This window comes from Triticum urartu, chromosome 7A (genome assembly GCF_056163025.1).
Source record: "Triticum urartu cultivar PI428250 chromosome 7A, HENAU_Tu73, whole genome shotgun sequence".
Lineage (NCBI taxonomy): Eukaryota > Viridiplantae > Streptophyta > Magnoliopsida > Poales > Poaceae > Triticum > Triticum urartu.
Window position 1 is genome coordinate 634,933,567 of NC_141879.1, and position 19,000 is coordinate 634,952,566.

The 19,000-nt window shown below is 47.6% G+C and overlaps 1 pseudogene; it reads left to right on the forward strand.

The window, feature by feature from the left end:
• The first annotated feature begins 2,651 nt into the window (after positions 1–2,651).
• Positions 2,652–19,000, forward strand: part of LOC147960897 (E3 ubiquitin-protein ligase SINA-like 10) — a 35,304-nt pseudogene continuing 18,955 nt past the window's right edge.

Here is a 19,000-nt window from a genome sequence, read left to right on the forward strand (position 1 = left end):
TCATAAATATAAGCCTTTTTAGATACTATTTCAAATGGAATACATCATACAGATGTATGTAGACATAGTTTAGAGTGTAGATTCACTCATTTTGCTCTGTATGTAGTAGTCACTTGCTGGAATCTTTAGAAAGACTTATATTTGGGAACAGAGGGAGTACTATACTAATAAAACATTAAGGCCACGAGGTGATGCAGTGCTGGTTACAGGAGGCAAGAAGAAGAGATGCATCCATCGACGACGTCCACCTCCTCGACTCAGGGCGCCGGCCCACCAAACGGCGCCTAAGTAGCAGCGGCTTTCGTGGCCAGGTCGATGTGCTTCTGAACAATGGCGTCCAAAGATTCCAGCCGCCGGAAGAAGGCCAACGTCTTTCTGTCCTCGCTTGCCTTGTAGTTGCCTATGTAGACGATTTCCTCGTAGACGTGGATGTGCAGGTCGACGGTTTCTTGCATGGCGAGGCGCTGCGCGGCGAGCGCGGCCTCGAGGTGCACATTCTTCGTCGCGACCTCCGGCACCTGCAGGGCCACCAGGGCTTGAAAGAGTTCGTCACCATGGAGGCCGATGAGGGTGGCAGGCAATGAGGAGCTTGGGCGCGTGGGCTGGAGCAGTACGGCAAGGTCGTCCGCGCGCTTCTTGACGGCGGTGAACTTGCGGATGGAGTTGACCATCATGTCATCCATGCAAGAGGCGAAGCCGGCGTCGGCGAGGGCTACGATGCCTGCAGTCGCCAGCACCGTATGGAAACGCTGCGCTGTGCGGGGCCGTAGGCCGGCACCTTGGATGATTTGGCACAGCCGACTGCCGCTCGCGACCATCGCCTCCATAGGTGCTTGTGGCTTCTGGTCACTTGGTCTTGGATTGGAGTGAGCAGTGTTGCGCAGAGACTTGGGAGTAGATGGATTGGAGTGGTGGGGCGCCTTTATTATATGAGAGTCCAAACTCTGTTGCATTCACATCGTGCTGGCTCTATTCTGCTTCTCCAATTAATTCCCTCTGCATGTAATTGAGGATGCATCATTGACCGTTCAACGTCTCGGGAACTGCTACCCTCTCCCTCCTTGGCATTCAAGCACCTATGGACCCGTCGACGATGAGGTGCCTATGGTGACTTCGTAAATTTCAAGATGATAGTGCCGTGCATGTGTGCATTCATAGGGGTGAGTGTAAGTGCGTGTATATGAGCGCTTGCATCTGTACTATGTAAAAAACGTAAATGCGTGTCAAAAAGAGACTAGTCAGTATACTCAATATTGTGCACCTCGGAGAGGAAAACGATAGAACTAGTACGTATTTATTTACGGCGCAGATTCACTCATTTTGCTCCATATGTACTCCGTCTCGGTGTAGTCTAGTCACTTGTTGAAATCTCTAGAAGGGCAAATACTCCTTTCTGGTTTACAGGGCTATACTAGCAAGTAGTTGTACGCACTAGTACAATAGTGGGCTCACATAGCAATTTTGTCTCATGCAAGAGCCTGGCTATATGCGTGCTCCAATGTTCGCAACTGCAACGTTCGGTTTGCGCTTGTCTCTTCGCCTCTTCGAGAAGACGAACAATGATGTTACTACTACTGCTTCTACAGTGTCGAATCCACTGCTGCATGTCCGTCCACCGCGAGCGGGACATATAGCTTGTTGTAGAAGTACTACTAAGCAAAAGTCTGTCCTCGTTTGCGAGCAACCGCGTGCATGGGTGAGGGAGAAGGCATGTAGTAAAATCAAGCTTCTCCTCGTTGTACGAGTTGACGTGACACATCATAGCAGTGGCCCCACATGCTTGCCTCTAAACTTGGCTGAAAGACCCGCAGTGTACAATATATTTGCTGCAACCTCTAACATTTACCCACCACAAATTAAAATATATGTGGCCGTATGCATCGTTCTGATGCAGAGGCCGAGGAGTCCCCCCTTTTAAAAAAAACAAATTAAAATATATATTCCTGTCTTGACCAGATGAGCGTGCAAACTACAATCACCAGGGTGTCAGGTAGGGCTAGAAGACTATTTTAATTTTTTTTAAAAACTTCGAGACGGCCACATAGCATGGAGCCGACCCCAACGATTTTAAGCTTACAGGCACGGTACACGCTATCCTAGACTACTCTACACATGAAACTGCCACACGAGCGTTCAGGCTGCGCTTGGCTCTTCGCCTCTTCGGGAAGTTGAACAATGATGGAGTACTACTGCACTGGAGGAGTACTACAATATGCTTCTGGCCATCTGACACCGATTGAACTGCTGCATGTCCACCGCGTGCGGGAGGGAGAGCATGTAGCGAAAGCTTCTCCTAGTCTTGCCAGCCACCACGCTCATGGGCGAGGGAGGGACGCTCCTGCCTTTGCGTGTATGACAGGTGGGCCCGACAGGTGTGTGGCCAACCTGTCATACAACCAAAGGCAGGTGCAGTTAAGTCCGCGAGGGAGAGCATAATCAAACTTCTCGTTGATGTATGAGTTGACGCGACACATCAAAGCACCGCACTCGATATATTTCAATAATTTGTGTTTACCGATGCATTAATTACAACACATGCATACATGCCGTGACTCTCCTTTTGATACTTGCATGTGTTGATTTAATGCACCTTGAAGTAGTATAAAATATGTGACGGTAAAGCTTTGTAATACCCCGGCCCAAGTCGAGAGATGGTTGTGCACGAGGAGGGCGAGATCATGCAGACCGAACTGGACCCGACAATGGAGCTCTCTAAGGTCTCGATGGACCTCACCGTGCTCCACTGCCCCTTGTGCCACCGCCCCTTAACGCCTCCAGTGTATGAGGTTCGAATACACCTCGTCCGTTCGGCTGATTGAGCAAGGTGCAGGTTTCTTGATTGATGTGCTGTTTGATTGATTTCTGCAGTGCAAGGGAGGGCACCTGGCCTGCGCGGACTGCCGCGTCGAGCGCCCCGAGAACCAGCGGCAGTGCCAGAAGTGCGAGCGCGGAGGTGGCTTCGACGTGCGGAACACGGCGGTGGACTCCGTCCTTTCGTCGGTGAGGTTGGAGTGCCCGCACGAAGGCTGTGGGCTCTACTGTTGGAAATATGCCCTAGAGGCAATAATAAAATGGCTATTATTATATTTCCTTGTTCATGATAATTGTCTATTGTTCATGCTATAATTGTGTTATCCGGAAATCGTAATACATGTGTGAATACATAGACCACAACATGTCCCTAGTGAGCCTCTAGTTGACTAGCTCGTTGATCAACAGATGGTCATGGTTTCCTGACTATGGACATTGGATGTCATTGATAACGGGATCACATCATTAGGAGAATGATGTGATGGACAAGACCCAATCCTAAGCATAGCACAAGATCGTGTAGTTCGTCTGCTAGTGCTTTTCTAATGTCAAGTATCATTTCCTTAGACCATGAGATTGTGCAACTCCCGGATACCGTATGAGTGCTTTGAGTGTGCCAAACGTCAAAACGTAACTGGGTGGCTATAAAGGTGCACTACATGTATCTCCGAAAGTGTCTGTTGGGTTGGCACGAATCGAGACTGGGATTTGTCACTCCGTATGACGGAGAGGTATCTCTGGGCCCACTCGGTAATGCATCATCATAATGAGCTCAATGTGACCAGGTGGTTGATCATGGGATCATGAATTACGGTACGAGTAAAGTGACTTGCCGGTAACGAGATTGAACGAGGTATTGGGATACCGACGATCGAATCTCGGGCAAGTAACGTACCGATTGACAAAGGGAATTGTATACGGGATTACTTGAATCCTCGACATCGTGGTTCATTCGATGAGATCATCGTGGAACATGTGGGAGCCAACATGGGTATCTAGATCCCGTTGTTGGTTATTGGCCGGAGAGCTGCCTCGGTCATGTCTGCGTGATTCCCGAACCCGTAGGGTCTACACACTTAAGGTTCGATGACGCTAGGGTTGTTAGGAAGACTTGTATGTGATTACCGAATGCTGTTCGGAGTCCCGGATGAGATCCTGGATGTCACAAGGAGTTCCGGAATTTTCCGGAGGTGAAGATTTATATATGGGAAGTTGTCATACGGTCACCGGAAAGGTTCGGGGGCATATCGGTATTGTACCGGGGCCACCGGAGGGGTTCCGGGGGGCCACCGGGAGGGGCCACCTCTCTCGGAGGGCCTTATGGGCCGTAGAGGAAAGGAAACTAGCCCTTGGAGGGCTGGGCGCATCCCCCCTTGGGCCCATGCGCCTAGGGTTGGGGGGAAACCCTAGAGGGGGCACCCCCTTGCTTGGGGGGCAAGCCCCCTCCCCTTGGCCGCCGCCCCCCTCTATATCTCATCTAGAGGGGGCCGGCCCCCTTCCCCCTTCCCCTATAAATAGAGGGGCGAGGGGAGGGATGCACACCACACCCAAGGCGCAGCCCCTCCCCTCCCCAACACCTCTCCTCCTCCGTTAAGAGCTTGGCGAAGCCCTGTCGGAGTACTGCCACTCCATCACCACCACGCCGTCGTGCTGCTGTTGGAGCTCTATTCCTCAACCTCTCCCTCCTCCTTGCTGGATCAAGGTGGACGTCTCCGCTCCATACGTGTGTTGAACACAGAGGTGCCGTCCGTTCGGCGCTAGGATCATCGGTTATTTGGATCATGATGAGTACGACTCCATCAACCCCGTTCTCTTGAACGCTTTCGCTCGCGATCTACAAGGGTATGTAGATGCACTCCTCTCTCTATCTCGTTGCTAGATGACTCCATAGATTGATCTTGGTGATGCATAGAAAATTTTAAATTTCTACTACGATCCCCAACAGTGGCATCATGAGCTAGGTCTATGCGTAGTTTCTATGCACGAGTAGAACACAAGTTGTTGTGGGCATCGATTTTGTCAATTTACTTGCCGTTACTAGTCTTATCTTGATTCGGCGGCATCGTGGGATGAAGCGGCCCGGACCAACCTTACACGTACACTTACATGAGACAGGTTCCACCGACTGACATGCACTAGTTGCATAAGGTGGCTAGCAGGTGTCTCTGTCTCTCCCACTTTAGTCGGATCGGATTCGATGAAAAGGGTCCTTATGAAGGGTAAATAGAAATTGGCATATCACGTTGTGGTTTTGGCGTAGGAAAGAAACGTTCTTGCTAAGAAACCTATAGTAGCCACGTAAAAATTTGCAACAACAATTAGAGCACGTCTAACTTGTTTTTGTAGCATATGCCGTGTGATGTGATATGGCCAAAAGGATGTGATGAATGATATATGTGATGTATGAGATTAATCATGTTCTTGTAATAGGAATCACGACTTGCATGTCGATGAGTATGACAACCGGCAGGAGCCATAGGAGTTGTCTTAATTTATTTATGACCTGCGTGTCAACATAAACGTCATGTAATTACTTTACTTTATTGCTAAACCATTAGCCATAGTAGTAGAAGTAATAGTTGACGAGACAACTTCATGAAGACACGATGATGGAGATCATGGTGTCATGCCGGTGACGATGATAATCATGGCGCCCCGAAGATGGAGATCAAAAGGAGCAAAATGATATTGGCCATATCATGTCACTATTTGATTGCATGTGATGTTTATCATGTTTTACATCTTATTTGCTTAGAACGACGGTAGCTTAAATAAGATAATCCCTCACAATAATTTCAAGAAAGTGTCCCCCCCTAACTGTGCATCGTTGCGAAGGTTCGTTGTTTCGAAGCACCACGTGATGATCGGGTGTGATAGATCCTAACGTTCGAATACAACGGGTGTAAGCCAGATTTACACACGCAATACACTTAGGTTGACTTGACGAGCCTAGCATGTACAGACATGGCCTTGGAACACGGAAGACCGAAAGGTCAAAAATGAGTCGTATAGAAGATACGATCAACATGAAGATGTTCACCGACGATGACTAGTCCGTCTCACATGATGATCGGACACGGCCTAGTTGACTCGGATCATGTATCACTTAGATGACTAGAGGGATGTCAGTCTGAGTAGGAGTTCATTAAATAATTTGATTAGATGAACTTAATTATCATGAACTTAGTCTAAAATCTTTACAATACGTCTTGTAGATCAAATGGCCCACGCTAATGTTGCCCTCAACTTCAATGCGTTCCTAGAGAAAACCAAGCTGAAAGACGATGGTAGCAACTATACAGACTAGGTCCGAAACTTGAGGATCATCCTCATAGCTGCCAAGAAAGCATATGTCCTTGAAGAACTGCTAGGTGAAGCACCAGCCCCAGCAAACCAAGACGTTATGAACGCTTAGCAGACCCGTGTTGATGATTACTCCCAGGTTCAGTGCGGCATGCTTTACAGCTTAGAACCGGGGCTCCAAAAGTGTCAGGACCCCGATTCTAAGTCACATCGATCTAGCCGGTAACACCTCATATCACTTTGCGGCCTCACGCACGGTATTCCCACGGGTGTCGCCTTACCATGGCCCGGGACCGTTTGCGCCTTTTGGCTCACGTATATGATAGTGTCACTAGCATCCATATGACAGAGAATCCGGGCCGACATGGCTAGTCGTGAACCCAAAGCGGCACTAACCTATGGGGACAGGCATACATGAATCACATCGAGCATGTCGGTCAGCAGCGTGTGAATCCGGGCTGTAGCACTGGGCTAACAGGACTCCGGGAACCCGGGATGTAGCAGGCTAGGCAGGACTCCAGATGTCACCGCGTGACATTTCCCCGAAGGGACAGACACAGGAACAAAGTGAAACACATGCCGGCCAGTCAAGTGTCCTGAGCAGTAGTGCTGGGCTAGCAGGACTCCAGTGAACCAGGCTGTAGCGGACTACTATGGCTCATGGAAGCACTAGACTACATTTCCCCATAAGAGAGGCTGCCAAGGATAAACAACTATATTGTCGGATCCCACACATACCAAGCATTTCAATCATACACACAATATGCTCGGTATGTGTAAATACAACATGGCATCACAACATAACTCTACAACTCAAGTATTTATTCATTAGGCTCCGAGGAGCGAGATATTACAAACATGGGTCTCATGACCCAACATTCAGAGCATACAAACCAAAGCACATGCGGAAGCTTAACATGTCTGAGTACAGACATCTATAAATGAAAAAGGCTGAGAAGCCTGACTATCTACCAGATCCTGCCGAGGGCACAAGATCGAAGCTGAGGTATCAGGCTAAACGTCGAAGTCCACGCGGAACTACTAGCGAGACTGAAATCTCTCTGCAAAACATAAATTAAGCAAACGTGAGTACAAAGGTACTCAGCAAGACTTACATCAGAACTAGCTATATATGCATCGGTATCAACAAGGGGGGTGGTGGAGTTTAACTGTAGCAAGCCAGCTTTGACTTAGTAGCTAACCTGAACTACGACTGCAAGCAACTCTTTTGAGGTGGCGCACACGAGTCCACATATCCACCATTCAATACACCACTATGGATCCGCTCCTGTCTCCCTACGAGAAGGCCATCCATAGCACTCACACTTATCTTGCGAGTTTTAGAGTATCCACTTTCACTTGTCTATGAATTATGCAAGGGGTCCAAGTTTCCATATCCGAGGAATCCGGCTATTCGAATAAATAATGATAACCCTGCAGGGGTGTACTTCTTCACACACGCTCTCGCCACTTATCGCCCTGTACACGTCATGTACCTCGGCAACCTTCAAGGGGAAACCGGACGAGGGAGTCGGCCACGACCTGACTAACCAACAAGTCTCTAGTCTAGGTTTATCGCCTATTCGGGTTCCATCCGCAAGGAGATCCGGCCGGGGTGTCGCTCACGGCCCCAAACGATGTATGCAGGGTTCCCAAGCCCACCATCCGGGTGCCACTTGGTACACCGTGCCACTGTGCCTAGTCTGTCCCAAGCCCACCTGTACCAGGTGCCACTTGGTAGACTACTAACACTACCTACAAACACCAGAAACTAGTTGCAACTCCTGGACAGAGATTGAGTTGATTAATAAGCCGAGAGGGGCCGAGTTACCGGAACCCAATGTATGGTAGTAACTGTTCATGGATCACAAACACATGACTCAGTTCCTGAGGACGGCTGCAATGAGACAACCCACCATGTACTCCTACATGGCCTCTCACCGCTACCTTTACCAAATCGTGTTCACACACTTAGCTCTCAACGGTAGGACATGTTCACCACGTTCCAATTCATTCCCGATGAATCAGACCGGACTCAACTCTAAGCAGTAGCAGGCATGACAACAAGCATGAATGAGTAGGCACATCAGGGCTCAAACAATTCCCACTCATGCTAGTGGGTTTCATCTATTTACTGTGGCAATGACAGGTCATGCAGAGGAAAGGGGTTCAGCTACCGCAGCATGTAACAGTTGAAATAGTGTTGTCCTAATGCAGTAAAAAAGAGCAAGAGCGAGAGAGTGGGATTGTATCAGAATGAACAAGGGGTTTTTGCTTGCCTGGCACTTCTGAAGATAGTATAGCTCTTCATCGGTGTCATCGATCTCATCGTCGGAACCGCGTTTACTGAGGGGGAACAAATACCAGCAACTGAGAAAGAACTCAATCAACACATGACGATATGCAACAATATGATGCATGCTATGACATGGCAATATGAAGGTGTTTTGGGCTAATGCAAGCTAGAACATATTGAAATGAGTCCATTTGAACCAAAGATTCAAATGCAAACCCATTTTATGAAGTCATATTAGTGCATTAACTTATTTCACCTAAACAGCAAGGTTAAAGTGTTCTAACATGCATGAGACTAGTACAGATGGAAAGATTGGATTTTTCTGATAATTTTTCATATATAATTTATCTTATTTGGAGTTATAGATAATTTTCTATGATTTTTAGAAGTTTTGGGCATTTTCTGGAATTTTCTAATTACTTTAAATCCAGAAAATCAATTACTGCATCAGCATTGCGTCTGGGTGACGTCAGCAGGGTCAACAGGCCGGTCCAGGTCAAACCTGACTAGTGGGGCCCACTAGTCAGTGACCCAGAACAGGCTAGTGACATAGACAGGTGGGGTCTGGTCAACAGGTGACGTGGCCAGGTTAAACTGACATGTGGGGCCCTTGTGGTTAGTTAAAACTAATCAGAAACTAAACCAGGTTAATTAGAGAGTGGGGCCCATCCGTCAGTGAGCTAGGGGTTAGTTTAGTGGGGTCATTAATGGCTAATGATAGCACCACGTTGGCTTCGCCGGAGTTCCACCGGCGGCGACCAAAACGCGGCGGAGGGCTTCGGGATTTCGCTACGGGGGCCGGTTTGGCGCGCGAGAAGCATCTACGGGGAGCTAGCAGGGTGGCGCATCCAACGGTGGAGGCGGTCGGAGCTGGGGTGGCCTGCAGAGGCACCGGCGATGAGCGAGGCGGCGGCCGAAGCTCGGGTTGATGCGGGCGCGGGGCTGTAGGGTACGGCGAGGCCAGCTAAGGGGATCTACGGCCTCCTGGTACATCTAGGAGCTCGCTAGGCTCGTCGGCTTGAGTGGAGCGGCACGGCAGCGCCATGCCCGGCGTCCATGGTGGACGACGGCGCTCGGTACGGTGGCTAGCACGGCTACAGTGCGGGAAAACCACGAGGAGAGAGGGGAAACATAGGCGAGCTCACGGGGTGGCTAGCGGGGAAGACGGTGAAGTCGGGGAAGCTCTGGACGCGCCGAATCGGAGCCGGCGATCTTCGGTGCCCGTCGGTGAAGACGACGACGGTGGCGACGAAGCAGGGCCTCCGGGCGTCACGTATCTCGGTGGAGAGGGCAAGGCAGACGCGGCGGAGCTCCTAGGCTCAGCGGCAGGGCGAGGGGTGGTCGGTGGCCTTGGGTACGGCAAACGGCGGCGACGGTGGCGTTCGGTGGTGTTGCGGGGAAGAGCAGAGGAGGGGGGAAAGGGGTCCAGGGAGAGTGGGGAGCGGGAGAGGAGGCTCCAGGGCGTCTCCGTGGCGTCGCTAGAAGGCACGGGGGGTGAAGCAGGCAGGGAGGAGGCGTGGCGCCTCGCGCGCGCGTGCGCTGTCCCGCCTCTGCCTACTGGCAGAGGTTGGGGATGACTGGCAGGGGCCAGCTGGGCTGGGCCGGCTTGCTGGGCCACAGGTAAGGCCAGGTAAGTGCTCTGCCTTTCTATTTTCTGTTTGTTCTATTTTCTATTCTGTAATTGTTTTGAATTTGGTTTGCTAACCAAATATTTTGTAGCTTCTGAGATTTATTGTAGAAGCAATATGGATTATTCCAAAGCTCCACAAAATGTTTTAGAATAATTGGAGCTACCAAATATTTTATAGGAATTAATAGCTCCAATCCAAAAATAATATGAGTTAATGCAAAAACCATAAATGCCTTGGAAAAATGTGCATGCCCTCTGGTAAAGGTTTTAACCTTTTCCCATAAATAATGAACATTTTTGAAGGGAATTTTGGGTTCATTGAAAATCTTTTTATTTAACCTAGTTGAATTTATTTGGTGCTAGGGTTTGAATATCCCCAATTCAAATTTCATAAATTTAAACATGATGCATAGATGATCTCAGATGCAACTAAATACAAGCAGTTCTAGGGTTGTGACAACTCACCCCCACTAAACAAGAATCTCGGCCCGAGATTCAAGACGTGAGGTAAGAAGGAAGGGGGTCACAAAACTATCGCAGTCTTCTCGATCCAACCGCCCTTCCCGAGGATGTTGATTCATTGCATCATCTTGATCTTGACGTCTTTGCTTTCGGGATCTTCATCCAGCATGATGACGGCAGAAAGAAATTCTACAGGAATCGATCTCCTCGAAGATCTAGCACTCAAGATCAACTCATGGAGTGAGATATAAAACATCTCTTGAGCTGAGACACGAAACACACATCAGGGGTGATGGAAAGAAGCAGATGATAAAGGTTGAAATTTGGTAGGCAACAATTCCACGCTTAAGTAGGATGGTGCATGGTTTCAAAGTAGCAAGGAGATAATTGCCATGATACCATAACAAGACATCTTAAGGAAGGTGACTCGCAGAAATATTCCCTTAAGTGGAAAAAAGAATTACTTTTGATTCGGAGATCATTGAAACTCTTTATACCAGCCTAAGGCAATCACAATCGATCATTTGAAGGAGTTCAAAAGAATGACATACTTGGACTAGAAAGGATGATGTGGACTCCCTTGTTGAAGACAACGCAATGGATGATTTTGCTTATCATCGAAAATGGATGGGACCCATGGTAAGTCCACTTTTGAAGATGATCCTGAACAACAACTACTGAGGTGCAAGCTGGGAACAAAATGCAAATGTTGGGAATGATTCCGGTAACTGGGGAAGAACTCAATAGTCGAGAGTGAGTCCACTATTTGAAAAGGTTATAACATAATCGAGGAAACTGGAAGCAAATCCCAGTTAACGCCAACGGTAAAACCTAGTTCTTGCGCGTGCTCTCAAGAACTTGAGCATCTCCAAATTCATCAAGGTTTTACCAATATCCGTGTCAGGGATCCTGGCAACACAACATACCACCATGATGAATGGTGATGGATGATGCAGATGCAAAGGAAGATAACACTTTCTCAGATTTCACCTTAGCGAGGCCAAGGAAACAAAATCTGTACGATCGATCGAGAGACATTTAGCACTCCGCTTCTAATGTTCTCCTTGATGTGCTAGGATAACCCATTTATTGATATGGTTTGGTATCTAGGACATCAAGTAAAAGGTCAGACTTTGGGAGCACAAGAATCCGTAAGGATTAACTACGGAGGTAAATCCTACGAAATCCTCATGGGGAGGTGGCCAACTTTCTTCAATCGAGATACTACAATAATAGGTCTTCCGGCTGGATGTGTTGGCCACGACATCCACTTTACCGGTTATCGAGGGACCAATATTATAGTTCTTGGAAAATGCTCCAACCATCATATCTGCCTGAGATTCAGATCTGTTTGGTGTCAGGATATTCCAGACTCATCGAGTCTAGAAAAGAAAATGAAAGTTTGCAACACAAATCGATGAGACGACATTGCGAGATTCTCGGGGAATGAACTGCGATAGCAAGCTCCAAAACATGAGCTGGTTCTACTACAACATGTGAACACGTTGTCCCAGACAAGTATGACCACATAGTAGTCTTATAATAAAACACTACCTAGTTCTGGTGGGGAACCATCATTGAGGATATCGAAATCTTGTGCATGACCTAGGATAGCACAACAACTCCTTTTCCTGGAACAGGTCAATCAGTGGCTTAGTGTGCTATGGAATTCATATGGAATGAAGATGATCAGTCTATCAGATCGTGGAATACTTTGCACGTGCATGACTTACTTGGGATGATTCCAGAGGAAGAAAAACTAACTTTCTCAAACTCATGGCCTCAACTTGCACCAAATGCACGTGAATCAGAGGAAGTCACTTCTTTCATCCAACATATGCTTCATGAGCTAGCATGAAGAGATGCTTTCAAAAGTTTCCAACACTCGCTTAATGTTCGACAAAATCATGGAGAGGACATGGATGTTGTCGATGGGCTCAACAACAATTCATCCAGGTTTCCATATAAATGGAATTCCATAATTAAGTGGACACGGTGATAGCATTGGTCAGACCCAAAGAATATAATGATGTATGCTCGAGGAATCAACCACGAGTAAGACAACATTACGAATATCGTTGGTTCTGATTTGATTTGACGATAGCCCACACTCAAATCAAAGTTTGGGTAAGACAATAGCACCGACAATTGATCACGAGGATCAATTGATGAAGATATCATCTTTCTTCAACACACACACACACGCAAAATATCCCTTTGGAATGAACTGAGTCGGACAAGCTTTTATTTTTCAACTCTCCAAGTTGTTTTTTAGCTTAACCAACTTGCTCAGGGTATCCGACACAGATTCTTGGAGAAAGGACGGTTTGGAGGAAAACCAACATGATCACGAACTCAACATAGCGGGCAGGTGACAACCTGGTAATACTTCCAAGAAGATATTTGGAACATCACGAACCACCGATATGTTACTAAGCTCAAGAACAATCTTGCTTTTCAGGGCAGGACAATGTGATCAAGAGAGTGATGGATTGACACACTCCTAACTCATTGGTCGAGAGTGCACCAGAAACAATGATTAGGTAGCACAATCTACCTTAGAACGATGATTCAATAACCAACATGCTAAGAATGAAGTTATTGTCCTTTAACTACCAAGCAATGGGGTTGCTTGGAGTATTGATTTCACACATCATGATTCACTTGTCGACATTCCAGTTGCAACAACACGGAAGCCGAGAAATGAATAATGATGGAGAGAGTATCACTACATCAAGAATTCATGAGAGATGCTGCAATTCCTATGACAATCCTAACATGAAGGGGGTAATACTCCGAGGTAGAACAGAACAAAAACTGGATTGGCATTTTGATCTATGGAATACAACTACTTTGACCAGTCCAAGAAATGGATGAGGTGCTGGAGTTTGTTTCTCCTAGTCATTCCGGAATAGAATGGCTCGATGGACCACAAGAATAATAGACATCGATAACACGAATGCATGGCATAAACTTGGCTATCAACTGATAGACAAGGATCGGAATACAACTACAGAGGGACAACTCAAAGGAACATATATCTTTCTGAGTTGTGGATGCATAGGTTAGTATGTCGAACAAGTTCAACATATTCCTTCCGGATAACCCATGCTGAGAGGTAGGACTGGCAGAGTCACAATTATGAATGGAGAACTCCTCAGGAGTACTCTAATGGTGATCTTTTGGTTCAAAGAACTTCTGCCTTAATGGTTCATGGTATTTTGAAGAAGGAAATACCATGGACCTCGAGGACTATCGCAAAGGTTACTAATGTCCTAAAGGAACTAGCAACAATATCAAAACGAAGTGAATAGAGTGATTCTTGGGTCAAGAACACAGGAGTAGAATACCTACTACTAAATGGCATCACAGGATGCTTTCGAGAATGATGGCCAAAATCATCACACGGGGAACACAAAACATAGCTAGATTACTAGGTAATCTTCTAAGACACCTAGGATCATAATAATAACTCCAACATATATGTCGAGGCAATAAATTACCTCAATGCATCGGATAGTATGGTTAGACTGGCCCAAAAGACATCGAACACAGGAGAAAGGGATTTGCAAATGCATCAGATTGTTTAGAAACCTGGGATGACTCGGACAGCATAACGGCTGTAAATGCTCAAAAAGATTTCACACATCCTGCAAAATGGTGGCATAACCACTCAATATCACAATATCAAGGTTCTGAGATCAACGATCAACATACGGAAGTAGTAGGAGCTGAACTGAGGCTTAAACTCAACAATCCTAGGAAACTACGGTTTAGTAACACGTCATCCTGAGAGATAGAAGAGAAGCCTAGCTCTTAACCCCGTAGAAAAGATAAGATGACTCAGATCAGAAGGTCGTGAGGATAAGGAGTAAAAAGAGCCTTACGTTCCCTTCCACAATCAATTCCCTTATATAACTAAAGCATTTATAGACACAACTTCGACCAGTTTGGCTTGGTAAACCTACAAGCAGTCAGGCTCTAATACCAACGCTGTCAGGACCCCGATTCTAAGTCACATCGATCTAGCCAGTAACACCTCATATCACTTTGCGGCCTCACGCACGGTATTCCCACGGGTGTCGCCTTACCATGGCCCGGGACCGTTTGTGCCTTTTGGCTCACGTATATGATAGTGTCACTAGCATCCATATGACAGAGAATCCGGGCCAACATGGCTAGTCGTGAACCCAAAGCGGCACTAACCTATGGGGACAGGCATACATGAATCACATCGAGCATGTCGGTCAGCAGCGTGTGAATCCGGGCTGTAGCACTGGGCTAACAGGACTCTGGGAACCAGGGCTGTAGCAGGCTAGGCAGGACTCCGGATGTCACCGCGTGACATTTCCCCGAAGGGACAGACATAGGAACAAAGTGAAACACATGCCGGCCAGTCAAGTGTCCTGAGCAGTAGTGCTGGGCTAGCAGGACTCCGGTGAACCGGGCTGTAGCGGACTACTATGGCTCATGGAAGCACTAGACTACATTTCCCCATAAGAGAGGCTGCCAAGGATAAACAACTATATTGTCGGATCCCACACATACCAAGCATTTCAATCATACACACAATATGCTCGGTATGTGTAAATACAACATGGCATCACAACATAACTCTACAACTCAAGTATTTATTCATTAGGCTCCGAGGAGCGAGATATTACAAACATGGGTCTCATGACCCAACATTCAGAGCATACAAACCAAAGCACATGCGGAAGCTTAACATGTCTGAGTACAGACATCTATAAATGAAAAAGGCTGAGAAGCCTGACTATCTACCAGATCCTGCTGAGGGCACAAGATCGAAGTTGAGGTATCAGGCTAAACGTCGAAGTCCACGCGAAACTACTAGCGAGACTGAAATCTCTCTGCAAAACATAAATTAAGCAAACGTGAGTACAAAGGTACTCAGCAAGACTTACATCAGAACTAGCTATATATGCATCGGTATCAACAAGGGGGGTGGTGGAGTTTAACTGCAGCAAGCCAGCTTTGACTTAGTAGCTAACCTGAACTACGACTGCAAGCAACTCTTTTGAGGTGGCGCACACGAGTCCGCATATTCACCATTCAATACACCACTATGGATCCGCTCCCGTCTCCCTACGAGAAGGCCATCCATAGCACTCACACTTATCTTGCGAGTTTTAGAGTATCCACTTTCACTTGTCTATGAACTATGCAAGGGGTCCAAGTTTCCATATCCGAGGAATCCGGCTATTAGAATAGATAATGATAACCCTGCAGGGGTGTACTTCTTCACACACGCTCTCGCCACTTATCGCCCTGTACACGTCATGTACCTCGGCAAACTTCAAGCGGAAACCGGGCGAGGGAGTCGGCCATGACCTGACTAACCAACAAGTCTCTAGTCCAGGTTTATCGCCTATTTAGGTTCCATCCGCAAGGAGATCCGGCCGGGGTGTCGCTCACGGCCCCAAACAATGTGTGCAGGGTTCCCAAGCCCACCATCCGGGTGCCACTTGGTACACCGTGCCACTGTGCCTAGTCTGTCCCAAGCCCACCTGTACCGGGTGCCACTTGGTAGACTACTAACACTACCTACAAACACCAGAAACTAGTTGCAACTCCTGGACAGAGATCGAGTTGATTAATAAGCCGAGAGGGGCCGAGTTACCGGAACCCAATGTGTGGTAGTAACTGTTCATGGATCACAAACACAGGACTCAGTTCCTGAGGACGGCTGCAATGAGACAACCCACCATGTACTCCTACATGGCCTCTCACCGCTACCTTTACCAAATCGTGTTCACACACTTAGCTCTCAACGGTAGGACATGTTCACCACGTTCCAATTCATTCCCGATGAATCAGACCGGACTCAACTCTAAGCAGTAGCAGTCATGACAACAAGCATGAATGAGTAGGCACATCAGGGCTCAAACAATTCCTACTCATGCTAGTGGGTTTCATCTATTTACTATGGCAATGACAGGTCATGCAGAGGAAAGGGCTTCAGCTACCGCAGCATGTAACAGTTGAAATGGTGTTGTCCTAATGCAGTAAAAAAGAGCAGGAGCGAGAGAGTGGGATTGTATCGGAATGAACAAGGGGGTTTTGCTTGCCTGGCACTTCTGAAGATAGTATAGCTCTTCATCGGTGTCATCGATCTCATCGTCGGAACCGCGTTTACTGAGGGGGAACAAATACCGGCAACTGAGAAAGAACTCAATCAACACATGACGATATGCAACAATATGATGCATGCTATGACATGGCAATATGAAGGTGTTTTGGGCTAATGCAAGCTAGAACATATTGAAATGAGTCCATTTGAACCAAAGATTCAAATGCAAACCCATTTTATGAAGTCATATTAGTGCATTTACTTATTTCACCTAAACAGCAAGATTAAAGTGTTCTAACATGCATGATACTAGTACAGATGGAAAGATTGGATTTTTCTGATAATTTTTCATATATAATTTATCTTATTTGGAGTTATAGATAATTTTCTATGATTTTTAGAAGTTTTGGTCATTTTCTGGAATTTTCTAATTACTTTAAATCCAGAAAATCAATTACTGCATCAGCATTGCGTCTGGGTGACGTCAGCAGGGTCAATAGGCCGGTCCAGGTTAAACCTGACCAGTGGGGCCCACTAGTCAGTGAACCAGAACAGGCTAGTGACACAGACAGGTGGGGTCCGGTCAACAGGTGACGTGGCCAGGTCAAACTGACATGTGGGGCCCTTGTTGTTAGTTAAAACTAAACAGAAACTAAACCAGGTTAATTAGAGAGTGGGGCCCATCTGTCAGTGAGCTAGGGGTTAGTTTAGTGGGGTCATTAATGGCTAATGATAGCGCCATGTTGGCTTCGCCGGAGTTCCGCCGGCGGCGACCAAAACGCGGTGCAGGGCTTCGGGATTTCGCTACGGGGGCTGGTTTGGCGCGCGGGAAGCATCTACGGGGAGCTAGCAGGGTGGCGCATCCAACGGTGGAGGTGGTCGGAGCTGGGGTGGCCTGCAGAGGCACCGGCGATGAGTGAGGCAGCGGCCGGAGCTCGGGTTGATGCGGGCGCGGGGCTGCAAGGTACGGCGAGGCCAGCTAAGGGGATCTACGGCCTCCTGGTACATCTAGGAGCTCGCTAGGCTCGTCGGCTTGAGTGGAGCGGCACGGCAGCGCCATGCCCGGCGTCCATGGCGGACGGCGGCGCTTGGTACAGTGCTACAGCGCGGGAATACCACGAGGAGAGAGGGGAAACGTAGGAGAGCTCACGGGGTGGCTAGTTGGGAAGACGGTGAAGTCGGGGAAGCTCTGGACGCGCCGAATCGGAGCCGGCGATCTTCGGTGCCTGTCGGTGAAGACGACGACGATGGTGACGAAGCAGGGCCTCCGGGCGTCGCGTATCTCGATGGAGAGGGCAAGGCAGACGCGGCGGAGCTCCTAGGCTCAGCGGCAGGGCGAGGGGTGGTCGGTGGCCTTGGGTACGGCAAACGGCGGTGACGGTGGCGTTCAGTGGTGCTGCGGGGAAGAGTAGAGGAGGGGGGAAAGGGGTCCAGGGAGAGTGGGGAGCGGGAGAGGAGGCTCCGGGGCGTCTCCGTGGCGTTGCTAGAAGGCACGGGGGGTGAAGCAGGCAGGGAGGAGGCGTGGCGCCTCGCGCGCGCGTGCGCTATCCCGCCTCTGCCTACTGGCAGAGGTTGGGGATGACTGGTAGGGGCCAGCTGGGCTGGGCCGGCTTGCTGGGCCGCAGGTAAGGCCAGGTAAGTGCTCTGCCTTTCTATTTTCTGTTTGTTCTATTTTCTATTCTTTAATTGTTTTGAATTTGGTTTGCTAACCAAATATTTTGTAGCTTCTAAGATTTATTGTAGAAGCAATATGGATTATTCCAAAGCTCCACAAAATGTTTCAGAATAATTGGAGCTACCAAATATTTTATAGGAATTAATAGCTCCAATCCAAAAATAATATGAGTTAATTCAAAAACCATAAATGCCTTGGAAAAATGTGCATGCCCTCTGTTAAAGGTTTTAACCTTTTCCCATAAATAATGAACATTTTTGAAGGGAATTTTGGGTTCATTGAAAATATTTTTATTTAACCTAGTTGAATTTATTTGGTGCTAGGGTTTGAACATCCCCAATTCAAATTTCATAAATTTAAACATGATGTATAGATGATCTCAGATGCAACTAAATACAAGCAGTTCTAGGGTTGTGACAAAAAGCGTTTCGAGCAGCACGGAGCATATGGGATGTTCCAAGAGCTGAAAATGGTGTTCCAAGCTCATGCCCGGGTCGAGAGATATGAAGTCTCCGACAAGTTCTACAGTTTTAAGATGGAGGAGAATAGTTCCGTCAGCGAGCACATACTCAAAATGTCTGGGTTGCACAACCGCTTGTCTCAGGTAGGAGTTAATCTCCCTGATGACGCGGTCGTTGACATAATCCTTTAATCGCTTCCACCGAGCTACAAGAGCTTTGTGATGAACTTCAATATGCAGGGGATGGAGAAAACCATTCCTGAGGTATATTC